The sequence below is a fragment of the Alligator sinensis genome, unplaced genomic scaffold (assembly GCF_000455745.1).
Source record: "Alligator sinensis unplaced genomic scaffold, ASM45574v1 scaffold343_1, whole genome shotgun sequence".
Lineage (NCBI taxonomy): Eukaryota > Metazoa > Chordata > Crocodylia > Alligatoridae > Alligator > Alligator sinensis.
Window position 1 is genome coordinate 1,289,961 of NW_005841947.1, and position 20,483 is coordinate 1,310,443.

Sequence of the window (20,483 nt, forward strand, 5' to 3'; positions counted from 1 at the left end):
TTCCACACTGTTTTCAGTGTCTATTTCCAACTCTATTTCTGTTCCTCCAACCTCTTCTTCATTTTCTACAATGGGATTTCTACCTCCTCCCCGTATATTTTCTTTTTTTCGACTTTCTCTGCCACTGAAAAAAATTCACTCCCCACATGTGCTACTTCTGTTTATTCTCCCGGAGGCAGAAATCTCCTGCCTTCCTATTTCCCCAGTCAAACCCTTACTTCCAACTACATGCTCACTCCTTTCAACTGAGTACCACGCTTCAAAAGGTCATGATGAAACAGAAGGAAGAGTGAACTAAAGTTTATGAATACCAACATGGGGAGAAGATTTCTGACAGCAGAGGGCTCTTCAAACCATCAGACAAAGGCAAAGTAAGATCTGATCTTTAGAAACTGAAGCTACAGATTCAAACTAGAGATTAGGTGCAAATATTAAACAGTGAGTAAAGCCAGTCAGGGAGATGCCTGATGCAAGGGTGAGGATTGCTCATCTCTTGAGGTTTTAAATTGGGATTAGACCTTGTTCTAAATCTCAGGCAGGAGGTAGGTTTTTGTAGCAGGAATCACTACGAGAAATTCTACAGTCTCATTCAGGTGGGGGATATGACTAAATTGTCACAATAAAGCTTTCTAGCCAAAGCATCTATGAGGAGGATGAGACAACACCACCCAGGACCTCTGTCCAGTTGAGAATCTATGTTGCTGTCCAACTGCTTGACTTTCACCAGGATACTACCCCTGGACTCTGCCTGTTACCTTCAGCCAGCACGTTTTGATAAATCTGAATCCTCCATACTCCTTTTGCCTACTAGGAAAATTCTCCTTCTTAGTCTAGCCTCCAGTCCCAGAGCCTGCTGAGTGCTGCAACGGAGGGAAAGACTTTAATCCACGCCAGCTGCATTTCTGAGAAGTCCTCCCTTAGGCAGAGGCTCCAGTCCCTGACACTGCTGCTGCTTAGAGCTGCTTTCAACTGCTTCTCTAAACTAATTCTTATCAGTGTCACCATTGTTCCCATAAGTATCAGCAACAAAATGGTCAAGGCTGTCCAGTTTTACTGTCTTGCAGACTGGGGAAACTATTAGTAGCAAGACAGCAGTAAGGCCAAAGATTTACGGAGCTGACTAAAACTCAGTTTGTACTCAGGTTGCATTCAAAAACACTATCTTTGGGACCAGATGTGTCAGAAGTATTATTTTTTAAATAAGCATAGCTTCAGTACTGTAGAATGGACAAGCATACTTCTAACAGCCATAGTTAGGTGGATTTTCCAACAGCTGTCTGGAACCATTCTGAATCCTGGATTTCTAGCACTGCAGTAACTCAGAATGGAAATAAAAGAGTTAATATTTATTCTGTGCTTCAAGCACACAATCATTATCACTGTTGTCAGAAAGTCGGCATTCAGATGCCACTTCAGGATTAGAGAGAGACCATTAGTTGTAGGTGTGCAAACCACTGTTTTAAACATAGGCAGTTTCAGTAACTACCAACAAACATGGCAGTATCATACATGACAGCTCAGCTAAAAGATAAGCAGTGTGTTCTTAATAACTTACATCTGGAGCCGCGGTGTGGCCGAGTGGTTAGAGCACAGGACTGGGATCCAGGATTCCCAAGTTGTCTTCCTGGCTCTTCCACTGACTTGCTGTGTGAATTTAAGACAAGTCACTCCAAAGCTCTGTGCCTCAGTTTTCTCATCTGAAAAAAATGGACATCACGCTTAGACACATCAACAGTGTGTGTGGTGGGAGTCAGATTGGTAATGCTTATAAAGCATTTTTGGATCTTTGGAAGGATGCTGCTATGGAACTGCAGTGCTTTCCTATCAACACTGTTGTTTATATACTGTTTTTATTTCAAATGTACTGGATTGCAAAACAATCTGCTCCAGTCCCTGCAGGAGTGCCACCACTACTGGTAGGATGGGTGCTGTTTAATAATGCATAGTAACACTGTAGAACCCCTTAGGCCAAGAAGTGAAAAAAAGTACTGGACGTGGCTGAAACTTTAAGGTATCCAGGTTGTAGCCGCATTGGTCTAGAGTCAAAAGGAAACAGAACTCAGAATTCAAGGAGGCAATGGAGGGATCCTACTGAAAATCAGCTGGGACTTGAGGAGATCTTTAACCCTAAGTGACCTGAATCTCTACTTTAACATGCAACCTGAAAAACAATGCCTCCAGTACCATCAGTGCCATGGCAAGTAAGTTTGGCACCTGGGGCAAAGCCCGCAGTGGCAGCCTGCCCTCGCCCTACGCATCGATCCGGGGAGGCACATGCCCCCCACCATGCTTGCCCGCCTTCCCCCGTCCCCGAGCCCCCACAAATGAGCCGCTAGCAGCTTCATCCTGTGCCCCACCCCAGCTGGGCAGCGCCTGTTGCTTCGGCGCCCACCCCGCTCACCCGCCTTGCTACGGCACTGAGTACCATGGTTTCTCCTCCCGTCAAGCTGGGTCTCTGGTGCTGACCTGACCAGCGAGAACACTGCCTCTCAGTCAGCGACTACTGTCTGCAGCATGCTGATCTTTTAGGGGGTTCTCCAGGCCAAACACCAGCAAACTGCAACGGGGAATACCTGCAGAAATCATGTTTATGTTTCACCTTCTATATCAGCTTTTCTCCTCATAAATGTCTGTCTCAGAAAAAGATGGATCAATAGACCGGCTCTTCAATTTTAATAGTGGAAGAGGCCATGCTGACAATGCAAGTCCATTCTTGCCAGGCCTTGGGGACAAGGTTGTCTCACTAATTTCAGTGGGATTTCTATGCAGAAAGTGGTTGCAGGATTGGATCCTGAGGGGAAAAATTTACTGGTTGAAAAGGGGAAGAGTTTATGTGTTTTACACACTGGCAACACACCAGTGCCTGGGCAAGAACAGTATGTGAAGTGCAAAGCAGCCTGCTGGATCAGTTCATGAGTGGAGAACTTGAAACAGATCAGCTCTGCTTTGCTCTCTCCAGCTGAACAGTGTTTTTGTGGCACTGGGAATTTGCTGTGGCTTCTGAAGATTATAGGGATATGCTTCAGCGAGCCAAAAAAGAAAAAAGAAAAGGAAGGCATAAACAAAAATTTTTAAAAAGGAAAAAAAAGAACGGAACAGAACAGCTGATCTCCTTGCTGGAGAAGACACTGGCATCTTCCTACACATGCACAATTTTTTTGGTATTTCCTGATTCTCCAGCAGAAAAAAAAAAATCATCACAAAACTTCTTTTTTTCTTTGGGAAGGGAATAGCAATGTTTCTCTTGCTGGTTCTTAAAGCTTGGTGGGATATGTAGTTGAGATTAACAGGTCAAAGAGGTTTATGATTGGGGGGGGCCCTTCAAGAGACTGCTAACTTCTTTCTGGCTCTCCAGATGGTCGAAACTGTGATCATAAAATAAGGGGTTTTGGGAAAATGTCATGAGAGCTCTTATGTAAAGGATTGGATTCTGTTCCCAATGACTTTAGTGGAAGCAGAGTAAGGCATAAACTCTGGTTTTTCATCTGAAATCTGAAACAAGGGTTGAAAACCTAGTGTGTAAAGGTCTGGAAATAAAAAAGCTCTCTCTTTCAACAGAGATGGGCTAAAATTTCAAAATCTGGATCTGAAATGTTGATGGTACCAAAATGCAAGAGTACCTGGATGTGTGGTTTTGGCTCAGCCAAGTCTTACTGATCCCCCTGGATCTTTTGAAGAATGAGACAAGGGGTTTGAAAAGGAGGGTGACAAGTGCAAGATGGTGGAATCACAAAAATCAGTTTGGGTTTTGAGAGATTAAAATTGTAAATCTAATTAGCTGGAGGAAATTGGCTGCTTATAATTTTCATTTTTTTTGTCAAAGAAACACTAAAAATAAAAAATAGAAAATGGGAAAATTAATGTATCAGTAATTAGCTAATCAGAAAATGTTCTTGTTCTAAAAGTAAGTGATTTTCTATCCATTTTCCCAAACATCGTAATATTCACCTAAGAGTTAGGAAAAAATATAGGACATTTCCCCTTCAATAGTGCTTTAATAGTAAACCCCTGAAAATCTGCTCTTTTGCTGAATGTGCCATCTTACCCCTAACTATAATAAATACATAATAGATAAATGTATACTTGCAAAAACAAACCAAAACTTTGAAGCTTGATATGATCAGTCTAAGGAACAGAAAGTCTAAAGTGTGCAATTAGAAGACTGTTCTTAAATTGGAGCACGCCATTTTACCATGTCATTCAACTGGAGTCTCTGGTATCTGAAATCAGGAGGCAACTTATCAAACTAAGGGACAATCTGTGCCTCCTGGGAGCAGTCTTCTAATCTTAGGCTTGTAAGTCACACTGGTGCACTAAAGAGACCTGTTATACAAGCTGGTTTCCCCCTTGGTGACCATCCACAACTGAGCGGGGCTGAATTCTGGCTGGTTTTTAACAAAAATCCAATGGGAGCAAACAAATATAACCCTGGCTTCAAGTTATGCTAGCAGAGTTTCACTGGCCATGAGTTTGGCCTATTCAGACCATCACTGACCTGCTATATCAAATATCCAGCTACCATACTTCAACTATAATTTTCAGAGGCTACCAGAAAACATTCATTGTTTGATGCACACATGCATCTATTCCATCACCATTTGTGTTTATACTTGCCTTGAAATGTTGTGCAGACAAGTTAAAGAAAAAGCTCAGGCAGGTGTGTTTTTTAGAAGCTGAGCTCACCACGTACAATTGGTCAGGGATGGTAAGGTGGCATATAAGCCTTTTCCAGTGTACCTATACAGGCCTCCAACTATAACCTTCTCCTTCATCTCTCTACTGATTATCAAGTCACGGGTGGCTATGAGAGATCTCACAAACAAATAGCTAAAGCTATGACTATTCAGAACATTGGTGTGTGCGTAGAGCAACAAAGAACATAATGTACTGGGCATAAGCAGTATACCATTTTTAAATGTTCATCACACTTATTTCAAAACCAAATTTCTTCCAGCAAAGCCCACAACTCTTCATGCAGGACCACGATTATGCCTATGTATGAAATGTTAAATAAATCTTGTTTAGTAGATGGGGTAGAGAGAGAGAAAGAAGAGGGGAAGAAAAAAAAAAGAAGAAAAACAGCCTTTAAAATGTTTTAAGTAGTTAAAGATTTCATTTGAGCTCTGATGTCCAAAAAAAAGGGAAACAGGCTTTCTTCAAATTGCTGAGATTGAATACAAGATATTACAACCCCAATGGTAATTTTCTGAGGAAGTTATAAGCAGATGAAAAATAAAGGTTCAGAATGGAAGTGCTGTCTCAACCGTAGTTATAACATCTCTATTGTAGTGAGTATGTGCCACATACAGTATACTACAAGATATGCACACAGATCTTTTTTTTTTCCAGTTTTCAATAGGTATTGCAAGTGATGGGCCTAATCCTCATGTCCCATCTCTTTTTTAATTAACCCTTATGCAAACAAATTCCCATCTGATTTCAGCCAAAAACTGTTCAAGTCAGGTTAAAAAATGAGTAGGGACATAAAGATTTAGCTCAATATACCTAAGGAAACACTGAAAACTATTACCTCTGGATCTGTCACAAAAAGTATACATTTTAGTAGACAACGTTGGAGAAAAATGCATTCACGTATTAACTCAAATACAATATAGTAAGAAAGTGGCATGGTGCAAATATCTGCAAATCCATGCACACAGGTGTCATTGATATAAAGTACAGAAAACTACTTGTATATATGAAACACACATGTACTTTCCATTTGAGGGTGGCAACCAGCCAGAGCACAGCAGGCCGGAGAATTGTTTGGGGGAGGAGGTGGGGGAGTGAGCACTGGGAAACCAAGTCAAAGCCTCTGACTCTTATGAAAAGTGCTATGAGTACTTTAATGTTCCTAGATAGCAGCCAGGACCTTGCTTTTTAAAGTCTCATCAAACACATGCAAAAATACATTGATTTGCAGGAAAAATATAACAATATTCTCAGCATGGGGAGAGCTGTGTGAATAACTGATTTTTTAGTTTGCTGGCAAAGGTGGGTGAAGAAAAAAAAAACACCTTATTCTCGGAAATGTTTTCTTCTCCCTGTTGAAATTAAAAATAAAGCTACATATGGACGTTGTTTCGCATAATGAAATGTTTTATTGGGGGGGTGGGATTTTTTACTTTTCATTTAAAATTAAATTACAGGGAATTGTGAGATGAAACAGCATTTCAAAAAAGAAAAAAGGAACTGTTTAATTTGTAGTATCACAATAATTTTTTTTTCTTCCTTTCCTGTTTTTTTTTTCGTGACTGAAACAATATAACTGCTTTTACATTAGTCCGTGGATTTTTTGGTGACTCAAGCACACATTTTCAAGCAAAAAGTTTTGCCCGGCTCTAAGTAGGAGTAAACAATTGTTAAAACCTGTGCAAGTGGGGAACCCAATTTTTTCACTAAACCAAAATGTACTTCTCTCCCATCAATGCTATTTCCAGAACGACCGTCCATCTGATTGTACACGCCTGATTTCCAGCTGCTGTGTTACCCCCGCCATCCCATCATTTGCCACCCATGTTTGGTTTCAGGCAACTTCAGTCGCAGCAAACACAACCCAGGTCTGATCGGTATCCTGAACATTGATTCTGTATTCCCTGTGCAGAATATTTTCTTCTCCTATCAGCCTCTGCCTGAACTTCCACTGTTGCTTTTGTGGATGCATAACAGCTTAGCAAACAGATCATTATCCATGAAGCTCTCAAACTCAATCAATAGGAGAGGTGCCAAATAAATAAATAAATAAAAGTTTACTGAGGTGAAGCTAACAGTGCATCTCTGAATGGGCTACAATAGGTAGTCCAGCAGCCCTCTCCTTACTGATACAGGTGCTTCATAACTTATCCCACTCTGATAGAAATAGAAGAGAGAGATATACAAATGTGTGCATACACACTTGAGGGTGAGCAAGGGAGATATGAAAGGTAAACAGAAGAAATACAACTAAAAAGTATTGTTCTTTTTTCTTTTTTTTTTAAACTTTACAACGAAGTTTAATTTTGGCAAATGATTAAAAGCAGCCTTTGGAAATAATTAATGCTTTGTCTTTATAGAAAGCATCAGAACAAAAAGGAGAGAAAATAAAAGGAATACATGCACGCAGACGCACAAAAACAGGGGGGAATAGGGGAGAAGGAAACGAAAGAAAAAGAAAACAAACAGAGTCCTAAGAGGCCCATTCTGCTAAGGGGAGTCCAAATACAGAGTCATATGATATCTGATAGTGCAGGACACGTCGCCAGGAGCTGGAGCGGATTGCCTGCAGGAAGAAAGAGCCAGTGTGTTCCTGCTCAAAGAGCTTTTCTTTCCCCTTTTCTATTCCTCCCCCCCACCCCTCTCTTTTTCTTCTCTACTGTGAATGTGTTACTCTCAGGTCAGGTCTACGAAGAAATCCAGAAAGACAGCTATCGTCTTTCACGGTACTTCTGGAAGCAGAGAGAGCCAGTGGAAGATGCCTTCGAGTTGAGACGGAGGGGGACGTACGTATATTTCAGCACTGCGTGTCCTCCCCTCTCCATGGCCATCTCTGGGGTTGCAGACACAGATTGCTCGTTACAGGAAAAAAAAAAAGAAAAGAACAGAAAATGGTTCTGAGGAGGGGGAATAAGATTGCTTCTCGTACGGAAAACTTCAAAGGCCACGTCCTGTCTTAGCACTCTTTTGTTTACATGTCTCTAGGGTTTTTTCCTGTTTATTTTGGGGGAGAGAGAAGTCACAGAAAACATTATAGCCAAGGAAAAAAAAAGGTCTGGAGCTGAGAGGAGTCCTCGAAATACTGTAAGAAATAAGAACTTTTTTTTTTTTTTTTTTTAAAGGGAGGGAATTTGTAATTTGCCAAAAGTTTGTCCACTTCTAATGTCTGTCAACAGGCCACTGAACTTCTATAGCATTAATTTTCCGCTCCCTGATTCTCAGGTGCTTCACGCTCAGCTATAGAGTCCATGAGAGAAAGTTATACCTGTGCTAATCTAGGGTAACCTCAAGGAAGTAACTCTGGATTTAAAGGGTTATAACTTAGGCTATGTCTACACTATAGACTTCTGCTGGCATTGCTGTGCCGATCAGGGGTTTGAAGAGGAGTTTGAACAACAGAACTATGCCCAACAGAAGCCCCTAGTGTAGATGCATTTTACTGATAAAGCTCTACTTTTATTAGTATAGCTCATTTTACTTGTCGGGGTGATTTTACTATACCAGTACTAAGCATAGCTTTGCTGGTATATCTGTGTCCACACCTGAAGAATTTGGCCTATACAGGAAACTGTTTTTTCTATAATAGTTAAGTCCTACTAGACAGAGCTATAATATACAATTTACCCCTTTCATCTCCTGAGGCTATGTAAACACTTTCATTCTGACTATGCACCTATCAAATGCATGTAGCAGAAAAAACAGTGCCATATGAATGTATGTAGTACATATACAACTGTAGTACAGTATATCACCTCATTTGAGAGAAGCCTGCTACATGAATAAAAACATTAAAATAATAATAATAATAATCATCTGTATCCAGGAACAATGGTTGTAACTGCCTTTTATCTATTTCTATACATTGTGTGTTTACAATTTTTTGGTGTGTGTATATACCTTGTTTTATCTTGATTCCTTGAAACATAAGTGTAGTTTTTAGGTCTGTAATTTGTCATAGCAAGGAAAATTCAAATCAATAAAGTAGTAAAGAAGAGTTTGGCTAAAAACAGCATTTTCTTGATCTTGAGAATTTGCAATGGTCTGTATAATCTAACATCTTCACAATTGTACAGAAGGCACTGTGAATAGGATTTAATGCATGTTATAGCTTATGCACACATACGGTTCAAATCCAAGCATCTCCTTTAGCACAATATAGTATCAGCTGGTATCTTATATGTGTAGTGGTCTATGTCTAGTATATGTACAAGCACAGGGACAAGTTCACACATACAAAAACTACATACACAGGAGTACAACTCTATAATGCACTTAGATCCATTGTGAAATTGCCATCTGTGGCCCCAGTAGGGAACTAAACAGGGTATGTAGGTGAAACGTAGACACTCTAGAGATGGTCCCCTCTAACAGGAGGAACAAACAAAAAAAATCCCTGAGCCCCTCTTAGCATCAATGTGAAGTGACGTTTAGAGAGGTGACCAGGGAAAAGCTGGGTCCATGGATCTAAAGTGACAGTGCCCCATCCGTATTTTAGGATCCCAGCTTCCCCAGGCCATTACCAACTTTTTCCCTGAGTGGCAGAAAGTGAGAGCTTTCTGTGCCCACTCATTTATTTATTTTTCAGTGCATCCTCCCAATTGCCTCCCTCTCTCCCCCAATGAGAATTGGTTGTTGTTGGGTTTTTTTCAAGGAAACAGAAACTGTTCACAGCATAACTTTTATGGTGAAAAAAAAAGCCAGGTAAAGTCGGCAAAGCAGCAAGTGGAATTAGAGAGAGAGATTAAAAGAAGAGAGAGAAAAAGCAACAAATCCAACTCTGCTCTCCCCTCCATACCTTCTCTTATTAATGCCACAAATAAAATTTAGGGGGGAAAGGATCTGAATTTCCTTTCAATATATTTTGTTGCTGTCTCACATTCCCTGCTCTGCTTCTGTCTCTTTCTTTTAAGGAGGGGGGGAAAAACCCTCAACAAAAATAGAAAAACATATCTCAGGCGTTAAGCTCGCTCTCCCCCTTCCCTTTGTAAAGAACTCTTTGTTCTCTAGTGAAAATGCTGAAAAAATCCCCGGGCAGCGACTCCCTGAAACAAGTGCAAAACACTTAGAGGCTTTTGGGCTGGCTGGAAGCCAGGAACCCTCCCGCTGTCTGGTTAGGAAGAGAGGAAAAAGAGAGAGAGAGGGAGAGGGAGAGAGGGGGAGAGAGAGAGAGAGAGAGGGGAAAAAAAACTGGAGCTTCCTTTAATAGACATAGGAAGCGGGGTTTTTTTTTTTTTTTTCAAAACTGGCGGTCAAGCGTTAAGTAACTCCCTGTCTAAATCCACCTGCTAGAAATGAACTTGGGTAACCCCCCCCAGGGGTGCACAAAGAGAGGAGACACAGTAACATACTCCATACACTTCTCCCCACCCCCTCATTGCCCTGCTTCCATTCTTCCTGCTCCCATCACACAAATGCCCACAGCTTCTCTCCCCCTCCAACCAACAACAAACATACCCAAATAAATGCTCGCTCCGTCTCCTTAAAGGGAAAAAAAAGCTTTTCCATCTCGGTTGCGACACAGTGATAAGGGGTAGGGAACATCTCATACCTGGTGTGAATGCTAATCAGCCAGGAGTTCTCCTTTTTCCCAAGACAGGGAACTGTTTCCTTCCAAATTTATTAGAACCTCCTCCACTGCCTCTTTGAAAAACCTTCTTTGTCACCCTCTTCCCAAGTCCTGATACTTCTTTTAAAAAAAAAAAAAAATGGCTTCGGAGCTCCTTCTATTCTTGATATTGATTCTCTCTCTCTCTCTCTTTCCCCCCACCCCTCCTCCTTGCTCCTGTCTCTGTCTCTTCTGAGTGGTCTATTGATAAGTCCCTAGAGGCACTGGGTCAGCCTGCCCGTAGGAAACCAGACACAATGCACAAATCTCCGAGTGCCATTCTGCCATCAGCAAGCAGACCACGTTTAGGAGAGAGAAAAAAAACAGTAGAGCAAAAGACAGAGAGAGAGAGAGAGAGAGAGAGAGAGAGTGTGAGAAAAAGACTGATTGGAACAGGAGGGAGGGAGAGAGAGAGAAAGAGAGAGAAAGCAAGCGAGAGTGAGAGAGAGAGAGAGAGCGACACTGCCAGTCAGGTTAATCATCCCTACTTTAATTAGCTGTTCGGCTTAGACATAAAACAATTGAATTTGAATGATCTGTCAGTGGGCTCGGCTGAACCAAAGGGGAAATACGAATATTACAAAAAAGGCTGTTGGTGTGTTCAGATAAGCTAGACTGGAAAATCCTCAAAGGGTAACTATTAAAACTTACCACCAAACAAAAAGTACAAATACACGCAGCATAGCACAGAGGCCCTCCCTAAAAAGCTGGGATCTTTTCCCCCTCCCTTTTTAACGCACGGTGGAAGGTTTTGTTGAGACACGCACACAATTCTGGACCCTTCAAATTCTACCTGCCCTGCAGGGTGGGTTTTGTTCTTCCACGTCTCACCGTTATTTCTGAAATCTGGAATTTAGTGTTATTATTCAGTAGCATTTTCCTCAAGGATCAAGTGGAATTTTAACATGCCAGGGCTATATGCTACATGAGAGGGTCTCACTGGTATAAATGGTTTGGGATGGTAGACAGATGTCATAGGCAGACACAGATATCAATTGTGGATGGATAGATGCTGTAGACAGAGAGGTAATGCCTGGCATTGGAGACAGACAGGGCACTGCACAAGGACTTCTGAAAAAAAGAATAAAAAGGCAAAAGTTCTAACTAAAAATAGGTGCAAAGTAATCTATTTGTGCTACCCTGGGTTGCAATCGATGGTGCTGCTGAAATGGATGAATCCTGATGACATGCAGTGCACCAAAAGTGCTGCGTGGCAGGCAAGGAGATATTTATGACACTTCTGAAAACTATGCTTTCAAAAGGTATGGAATAGCCCCCCTCTCCGCCTGATAAAAGGGAAACAGGTAACATCTCAGCTGCTGCTCAAAGATGCATTGCCTGTTTAACCGTCAGGGCACTGTGCCCACAGGAGTTCCACTTATCAAAATGGTGGGGACTTGCCTTCACTTTCCTGATACCAGGGACACACGCATGGATGATCTCTTGTTTCTTCTCTGGTGCACAACAGTAAGACTTGGAAAATGTGTCGTCTGTAGGAGGTATGGAATATTTTAAATGGGGTTAGGGCTGGAGCACTAACTGTTAGTTCTTGGACCACTCAAGGAACATCCACTGTGTAGCAGGATTTGAAAGGATAAGGGTAACTCACATAGGCTCATTTCAAAACTATGCAAACAGGATGGTGAAGAAAAGGATTAACCCCTTACAGACTTAAAACTGAGGTGATGTTCTGGGAATTTCCTCTCATACTATATGGTTTGGGTGCCAGGTCTTGAAAGAAGAAGAGTGCTGTATACATTCATTGTGGTTCTCTCTCCCAAGTGTGATAAACCTATCAGCAGGGCTTGCTTTAGCTCAGTATGTACTGTATTATAGGTGTACAGTTGATAGCAGATAGTCACATTACAACATATTTCCATTCCTTGTGCCCCAGGAGAGGCTGAGGTAGACATTTGCCAATTTCTATAATCCAGTGTCCTTGGCGGCTCTATCCTACCCATCCCTAAATCTTGCTCAGCCCCTAACAGCTTTTAAACACAAAAAGTTCTCTTCCCCAGTAGAACTGACACACAGAGAAAAATGTGAAGTGTCTATTAGTTATGCTACAGCTACAGTGAAGTCACTCAGAGCGAAAAAAAAAGGACTTTGACGAGAAATACAATAGAACGAACACCCTGCTGGGACAGAGAATCTCCCAGCTTCTTATAAAAGGAGGAATTTCTATGACACAGAGACCCAGTTGCTTTGTGCATGTCTCTATACTGCCTCAAGTTGGTGCTAGGGAGCGCAGTACTGAGACACCATACATGCTATCCCTTGAACCAGAAGTAGCATGGCTGACTTCTGGTATAGCCAGACATTGCCAAATGAAGCAGATCAGCTGTGCTGGGATGCGTCCTGGCACAGCAGATCCACTTCACTGGGAAAAAAAAAACACTTGTCTCCTGTTGTCCCACCTGTTGATCCTGAGGGAAACCCAGGTGACACGTTTCTGCTTGCAAAGACATGCCCTGGGGAATCTCCAGGGTGTGTCTGTAAGCAGGGAAAGCTCGGGTTTCCCTGCTGATAAAGAGGTGCCCCAGAGATTCCCCACGACATGCCTCTGCAGGCAGGAAACCCCAGCTTTCTCTGCTTACACAGACATACCCCAGGGACTCTCCAGGGCACGTCTCTGTAAGTGGGGGAACCTCGGCTTTCTCTGCCTACAGAGACACCAACTGGAGACTCCCTGGGACATACCTGTTTACGAGGGGAAATCTGGACAGGTGCTCCCAAGGTTTAAGGGGGGCCTGATCCTGTGTGGGAATGCCCGGGGCATGTAGGCGCTCCTGGCTGCACCTGTGTGGGGAGGCTTAAGAGTGCAGGCAGCTCCAGGCTGCCCATGCTCTTGCATCATAAACCTAACAAACATCTGCTGCCATAAAGCAGCAGAAACTATTACCACCTTTGTTATGGTCACAAAATTGTACATTTGTGATGTGACAGATCATACAGATTTCAGTTTACTTTCTCTTTGTGCCACCATAAAAATTGTTATGGAAGCACAATGGTAACATCTATTTATATTATTCATGCGGCATGGGGCATGTGTCAATAGAAGCTGCTTCTCAGGAGAGCTTCTTGGTAGGTGTGCTGTGCCTGACTATGGTGGCTACACTATGTCTGGTTTGTGAGGTCACATGTTTCAGTACAGTACTCATTCATGCAAAACTGAGGTGGGATAAGCATGTGCCTACTGCTCTTTTCTCTAGGTCAGCCCTGGACTAATGGTGTGAAGTAGCTCTGTGCTAGAGAAAGTCCTGTGTTTCTAATGAGATACACAGAAGGCCTAGTCACCTGAGGCTGGGTTCCAGTGGAAGAAATAGCACAAGGTCACATAATTAAAGACTAGCCTTCAACAGTGCACAAGCAACATTAACTGCGGCATTTCCTAACGGTTAAGTGCTTGACTTTGCTAACATTGATGCTGCTTTTAATTCATGTTAAGTACAATGCCCTAGTCTGTTTCTTTCTTCTTCTTTTTTTTTAAAGGAATCAAATCCCATAATGTTGCACCATTGACCCTGACTGAGTTTGAAATCTTATGTGCCACAGCACAGAATTGTAGTAGGCTGTTATCCTCAGTGTGGATGAACAACTAAAGGGGTGGCAATTCTGTTTTCTAATGGAAACAGGTGATCTATGCAGGAGGTATCTAGATAGGGATCTACTTAATTCAGTTTTGTGGATTGTCCGCAAAAATCTCCCCCCCCCCGCAAAAAAGTAATAAAATAAAATGCTGGATCCCCAGTAGGTTGGGAAAGTGCCGGTTGGCAGGATCGCACAAAGGGCAGCAGAAAAGATGCCGGCTGCCTCCTCCTCCCCCTGCTGGGGCCTCTCCACCAATCAGAGCTGAGGTATGGGACACCATGAAATGCCCATGAAATCAGATCTGCACACCACGAACCAGGGCCAGACATAGGCATGGGTGAACCAGACGGCTGCCTAGACAGAAAGGGGGCCCGACAATGGCCTGGTGTCCAATTATTATTATCACTATCTCTGGCGAAAGGGGGCCGGATACTAAAAGTTTGCCCGGGGCTGCCAGGAGCCTAGGTATGTCACTGCCGCAAACAGGCTGCAAAAAAACCCTGTCTCACCACAATTTAGGTAGGTCCCCATCTATAGGTACAGAATAAGTATGTAACATAAAAATTTAGGTTTGCACCTAAGTCTTATCATTACCAAAGGGCAAGATCTGTATAAAGAAAAATCATCAGTGTAACCCTAAACCAGCCAATTCCTTAATATTTCAGAAGGATCACCCAGAGTGAGGGAGACAATAAAAATACCAGAGTGGGAGGGAGCTGAAAATGACATTTTATTTGTTTAATATGGATAAAGTTTTCTCTAACACCACTTGTGACATTTAGCATTTCATGTGTCAGTTCACATTCATGGGAAATCATTGGGTCTATATGGTATGGAGGAAAATTTAGTTCTAAAGAGAGTGAAGTGTTTTCTAAGGAAGGACAGCTAAGATATCTTTCTATGGAACAAAAATGATGTAACTATATTATCTCCGGACAGTTTGTTTAAATGTATTCCTTCAGACTTCACCAGCTGCACTTCAGATATAGCCTATTCAGAGGTGTAACACTGCATGACATGTTGCAGAGGGTGTAGCCATGGGTGATCTTCTCAACAACTGAATCAGAGAGACAGAGATAGGACACAGAGATGGGGGACATTTCACAGCCCATGCCCTCCCTATGAAATGGCATGATCAGAAAATGTCAGTATTATCAGAAGCGTGGCAGGGAAGAGACAAAAAGGTCATCAGGAGGGCAGGTAGGTGACGATTGACTGCCATGGGGGGCGCAGAACACCCTGGGCCTGCTACATTGTTGTTTTGGGAAACCAATCTCTGGTGGTTTGACTGTTTACTGTGTGCAGCTCTGAGCCTTTTGGATAGGATGGGAGATAAAACTAATAAATAAATAAATAACTCCACATGAAGTTCTCAATCTTTCATTCATGATCACTTCTAGTCCATAGCATTACATTTGATAGACATTTCTACATAGCAACGAGATGAAAATTGCTATGATTTATATCTAACCTAGAACTTTTTTGTCTTATATTCAGTTTATGATTACAAGGAATATACCTTTATTATGCACAATGAATTGCCAAATTCCTATATCCTTCTTCTTTGTACTGACTTCCAAAACTTACACTAGTATACTACAATACATTTGAATTAGAACCTGTTCTTAAAGCATCGGGTACTATATTCAGCTCACAAAGCATTTCCTCATCACGCACTAAAACATAGGGAAGACTTTTCCTGCACCTTTAACTTTCAATGTATTGCTTCTAATCTGAAAATATACTATTCAAATGGCATCACTCAAGTTCATCTCTTACTAAATTCAAATCAACTGTACTTATATTTACTGATGAAACGTTTTTCCAACTGCAAGATCTACAAACTTGTCCTGGGATCTAGGAGACAAGATTTTCCCCTTTACTGCACATTATCACCATTAACAAGATGCTAAAGGCCAAATGAGGCGCTCAGAGACACCTGCACAGTCCCCTTGCCTTCACTTAGCTCAAAAGCAAAATCTATAGATAAGTAAATTATCTGATTGAGAAGATGCAAAAAGACTTGAATATAAGAACATAAGAAATTCTATACTGGGTCAAATGTGGGTCCATTTAACCCAGTATACTATGTCTCACTGTGGCAGAGAGTGGATGCTAGGGGAAGAAGATTTTATGAGGGTCTATCCAGATTGATCTATCTCCTGCTCCTCTTCTCTTGCATCATAGCATGTAAAGATTTAGGAAATCCTAATCTGGAGGTTGCAATCCTCTCTTTTGCAACCTTTCTTTTCTGAGACGCACTAGGTCACAAAGCAGTAAGACCTCTTTTTTTAAGTAAATCTGACTCTGACGCAAGTAGGAGAAGGAAGATCTGATGAATAAAAAGGTGCCATTTTTATAGTCACTCTTCAAGCAGAAATATGCTTTAAATGTCTTTAGAGACACCACGTACTACACTCAATGTCTCAAATAAGGCCTAGCAAGATGTTTAAGAAGCAAAATCATTAAGTTCCTCCCTTCCCTCTCTCCTCCCCACTATCCGTTTTTAAATTACCAGTGCAACAGACTGTATTTTTGATCAAAAATTAAAATGGTTTAAACAGCACAGCATGTTATATTAACTCCTTATTTTTTTCTTAAGAGACTATATAAACAAGTAAATACAAGGTACTCAGTGAGTGAGGAGGCTTAATTTTCACGAGATGGTGATTAGAGTTCTTCTCCAAGGAACTTTAAAGGAAAGGCCTGTCCCACATTTATTCTAAATGCCCACGTGAAGCACGCTCTAGATGTCTCCTGCAAATTGTGGATGTGTAAGCATTACCCTGCTCACACATCCACAAACCTCATTTGCTGGTTCTTCAGGTCGTCCCTCCACTGTGTTGTTTCTTTTTATGCATTCTGCCCCCTAGCACCCAACAAGCATTTCTGCACAGCTCCTCCAGCTTCTGCTTTTTCTGCAGCTCCTACAGCCCTTCACACCCCTTTTCCAGCTTCTGAGGGAGATGCTTATAGTCTGTTGGTAGTCCCCCTTTCCCACTGGTTGGGGACCAGCTCCAGGGATTTTCCCCACCTCTTTCATAGCTTGGGAATGGATGGAGAATAAGGCAGAAGCAGAAGAGGACTCCCAACCTCACTGACACATCCTGAGTGGTCAGGCTCTTTGTCACTAAGGTGCCTATGTTAAACCAGAACTGGATGAGACTCTTACCAGTTGTTAGGTTTATGCAGCATCTGGGGCAGTATCTGGGATTTTACCCCCTGGAAGTTGTTTGCTTCATCCTCTGGTCCTTCTCTCTTGGGAAGGTTTGCTAAGAGGAGGAGCCCAGCATTGTATCTGCTCCCTGCTGCAGCTTTGATTGACTGCTCAGGGAGGCAGGGAAAGCATCCAAACAGAAAATACTTCTTCCAATTCCCAGCACAGTTATAATCTACACAATGATGGGAGTGTCTGGAATCATAGCAAGAGTAGATGAAGAAACTGGGAAAGCTGGGAACTCCAGACCCTACTCTCTGCTCTTTCTCAAAGCTTATGGCTAGCTGTCTTGCAATATACTTTATCATCTTTAAAGAAATATATAGAGACAACCAGCATATTGAAGGGGTCTTTGTGTAGCAGAGTACTCTGAGGCAAGTAATTCTCTCTCTCATAGTGAATCAATGTTTCTTCTTGGGCAAGTCACAGGGGGGCAGGGGTGTGTGCTTTAATTAGCGAGCTGTGCTAATTAAAAGTGCCCGAGCATCACGTGCATCAGTGTCCCCGCGCCAAAAAATGGCAGCGGGGTGCTCTTAACTAAAACTCATAGAATGAGCTTTAGTTTAAAGTGCTCTGCCACCATTTTTCAGCTGATACACATGATGCTGAAAGCTGCTGGAGCACAGTAATTTCCACACTCCAGCAGACTTGATTATGTGCTGGATTTACAGCCTGTCAGAGCAGCCTCGCTGAATGTCTATAGCAGGGGTCAGCAACCCCCGGCACGCGTGCCAAGCATGGCACTCAAGGCCATTTTGCTCGACACGCCACCACCAGCCCAGACTCTAAGCAGCTGCTACCAGCTGTGGAGCCCAGGCGGCTCCCAGCAGGCAGCTGGGAGGCTGCAAGCCCTGCTGCAAGCAGACCGGGCTCCGTGGGCCGGCTGCAGCCGGGAGGCTGAAAACAGCTGTTCTGGGCTCCGGCATGTTGGCGCTATGGCACCTTCCAAGATAGACACTGTAGTTTTTTTGGCACTCCGGTCAAAAAACGTTGCCTACCCCTGGTCTATAGGATCCCTTGACTTCTCTCTCCAACTGTTTTTCGGGGCTCAATTCTGAGTTAATTCCTCTTTTCTTTTAGGAACAGGAGAGCATTAAGGTAGCTTTACACCATGGTGAGCTATTGTAACTCTCTTGGGTTGAAAGCCTGTCTACACTTAAGTAAATAGCAAAGATCCCATTGAGTTCATTAGGGCCAGGATTTCACCTTTTCTATTTTAGGGCTTTACATAGTCCAGTATGGACCTTAGTATAAATTAATGATGATTCAGAGTTGCTCTATGTTAAGGTTTCCTTCCAGTAGTGTGTTATGGTCTCAGAGAAACAGAGAACTGCTACATTGCAGTGTACTCTGTTCATGCTCTTGGCATCTTGGCAATTTTCCTCCTACCTCAGGGGATGGGAGAAAGGTGTAGAGTCTGACACAATTTCTGTACCTGATAAGCATGATGAGGCCTTGCTATAGCTAAGAATAAGACCCAGGCTCTTTAGAATTAGAATAGTAACAACAACGCACACGCGTTTTGAGACTTGGTTCATGTATATAAAGCACTCTAATGATAAAAACAAAGGAACTGCCACATCACATCGAACTAGTGTTTCATCTAGTCCAATATACTGTCTCCAACAGCGACCAGTTCTGGGTGCTTGTTAATGGGGCTCTGAGTTGAAGCAGGTCTGAATCTATGCAGTCAATTTTAGGATCAGATCCTTAATTATAGAAACTAAGGTAGAACTTTCTACAATTCTATTCTTTAAGGACAAATACACCTAGACCTTTTTAAACCACTCTGGCAATGTGAAGTGGCTTTAAAGCAAAAAGTAGGCAAGCTGGGACAAATGCATGGTGTAAATAAGTATGTAGAAAAGATATGTATAAAATACACACACAAACACACGTATCTTATATTCAGAGTAATCTTACATTCAAGTAAATTTTATATATATATATTTGTCCCACACTTCCATGTGCTCAAAGACAGCAAGGTCTGAGAGTAAGAAGGTGGGGAAGAGGCTACTGGGGAAAGAAATTGGGGGGCCCAGATATATTTTCTTTGCTGTAGCAGTGGGAAGGGGAAAAATTCAAGGCAAACCTCCAATAATTAGATTCTATACCTGGAATATTATAACAAATTTATAAATTTTCCATGTATAGAATCTAATTATTGGGCCATTCTCTTCTATTCAGTCATCTTACATTCAAGTGTGTGTGTGTGTATATATATATATATAGATGAATGTATATATAATTAAGAATGTAGAAAATGTATGTAGAAAATGTGTGTGCATACACACATACACATATATATGTATCTTATATTCAGAGTCATCTTACATTCAAGTAAATGTGTGTGTGTGTGTATATTTACTTGAGTCATCGAGTCATCTTACATTCAAGTAAATATATATACATTTACTTGAATGTAAGATGACTCTGACATATACATGTATGTGTGTGTATACACACACACATTTTATACATTCTTATTTACACCATACATATATATACATTCTTTCATTTATTTATATATATATATATATATATATATATAATATATGAATGTAAGATGACTCTGAATATAAGACAATGCCCCAATATTTAGCTTCTATACATGGAGAGTTTATAAATTTGTTATAATTTTCCAGGTATAGAATCTAATTATTGGAGGTTTGCCTTGAATTTCTCCCCTTCCCACTGCTACAGCGGGGAAAATATATCTGCCCCACCCCAACTTCTTCCCCCTGTAGCCTCTTTCCCACCTCCGTACTGTCAGACCTTGCTCTATTTGAGCACATGGAAGTGAGGGCCAAATTTGAAAACCTTCAAATAAACATACCTCTAGTAATTTGCCTTACAGCTATCCACAGACTTAATTCACCCAGAATTGATACATTTAATCTTATTTGAAACTGCTGAAAGTTTTAGTATAGGTACTCTATAAACACACTTTAAACCAACACTTGTATACCTATGGTACAAATTATACATGATATTAATACAAAATCAAAAGGCTCAAAATTTACAAGATAGCTTCTTCAGGCTAAAGAAACATCTGCAGTTGTTCTGTGCTCTTCCTGGATGGGATAGAATAGAATATAAGCCAGAGGCCCCTGGTATACAAGAATGCCAGTCAATGAAAATGCAAATTGAGGCAGTCAATCAATGGGTGAGAAACAGGTGGGGGCAGGGTAGGGGGAAGGGGAATGCAGACCTGATGATAAGATGTAGCTGGTAAATAGTAGAGAGGTTATCTGGGGTATCAGATGTTAGGCAGGTTGCAATGTGCCATAAATCCAATATCTATATTCAGTCTATGATTAGGTCCCTACCTGTTTCTCACCCATTGACTGCCTCACTTTGCATTTTCACTGACTGGCA

At 41.7% G+C, this 20,483-nt stretch overlaps 1 protein-coding gene across 38 annotated transcripts in view; it reads right to left on the reverse strand.

The window, feature by feature from the left end:
* ZBTB20 (zinc finger and BTB domain containing 20) overlaps nucleotides 1–20,483 on the reverse strand; it is a 621,054-nt gene that overhangs the window by 112,577 nt on the left and 487,994 nt on the right. For 34 of the 38 annotated variants that reach the window (XR_003093196.1, XM_025199647.1, XM_025199650.1 and 31 more), the window contains one exon: nucleotides 1,556–1,697. The exons of 3 other annotated variants lie outside the window; for them this stretch is intronic. The gene's annotated coding sequence lies outside the window, so the exon portion shown is untranslated. Of the gene's footprint in view, nucleotides 1–1,555; nucleotides 1,698–10,240; nucleotides 10,662–20,483 lie in introns of those variants that run through there. One more of the 38 variants, XM_025199653.1, reaches the window with a different exon arrangement.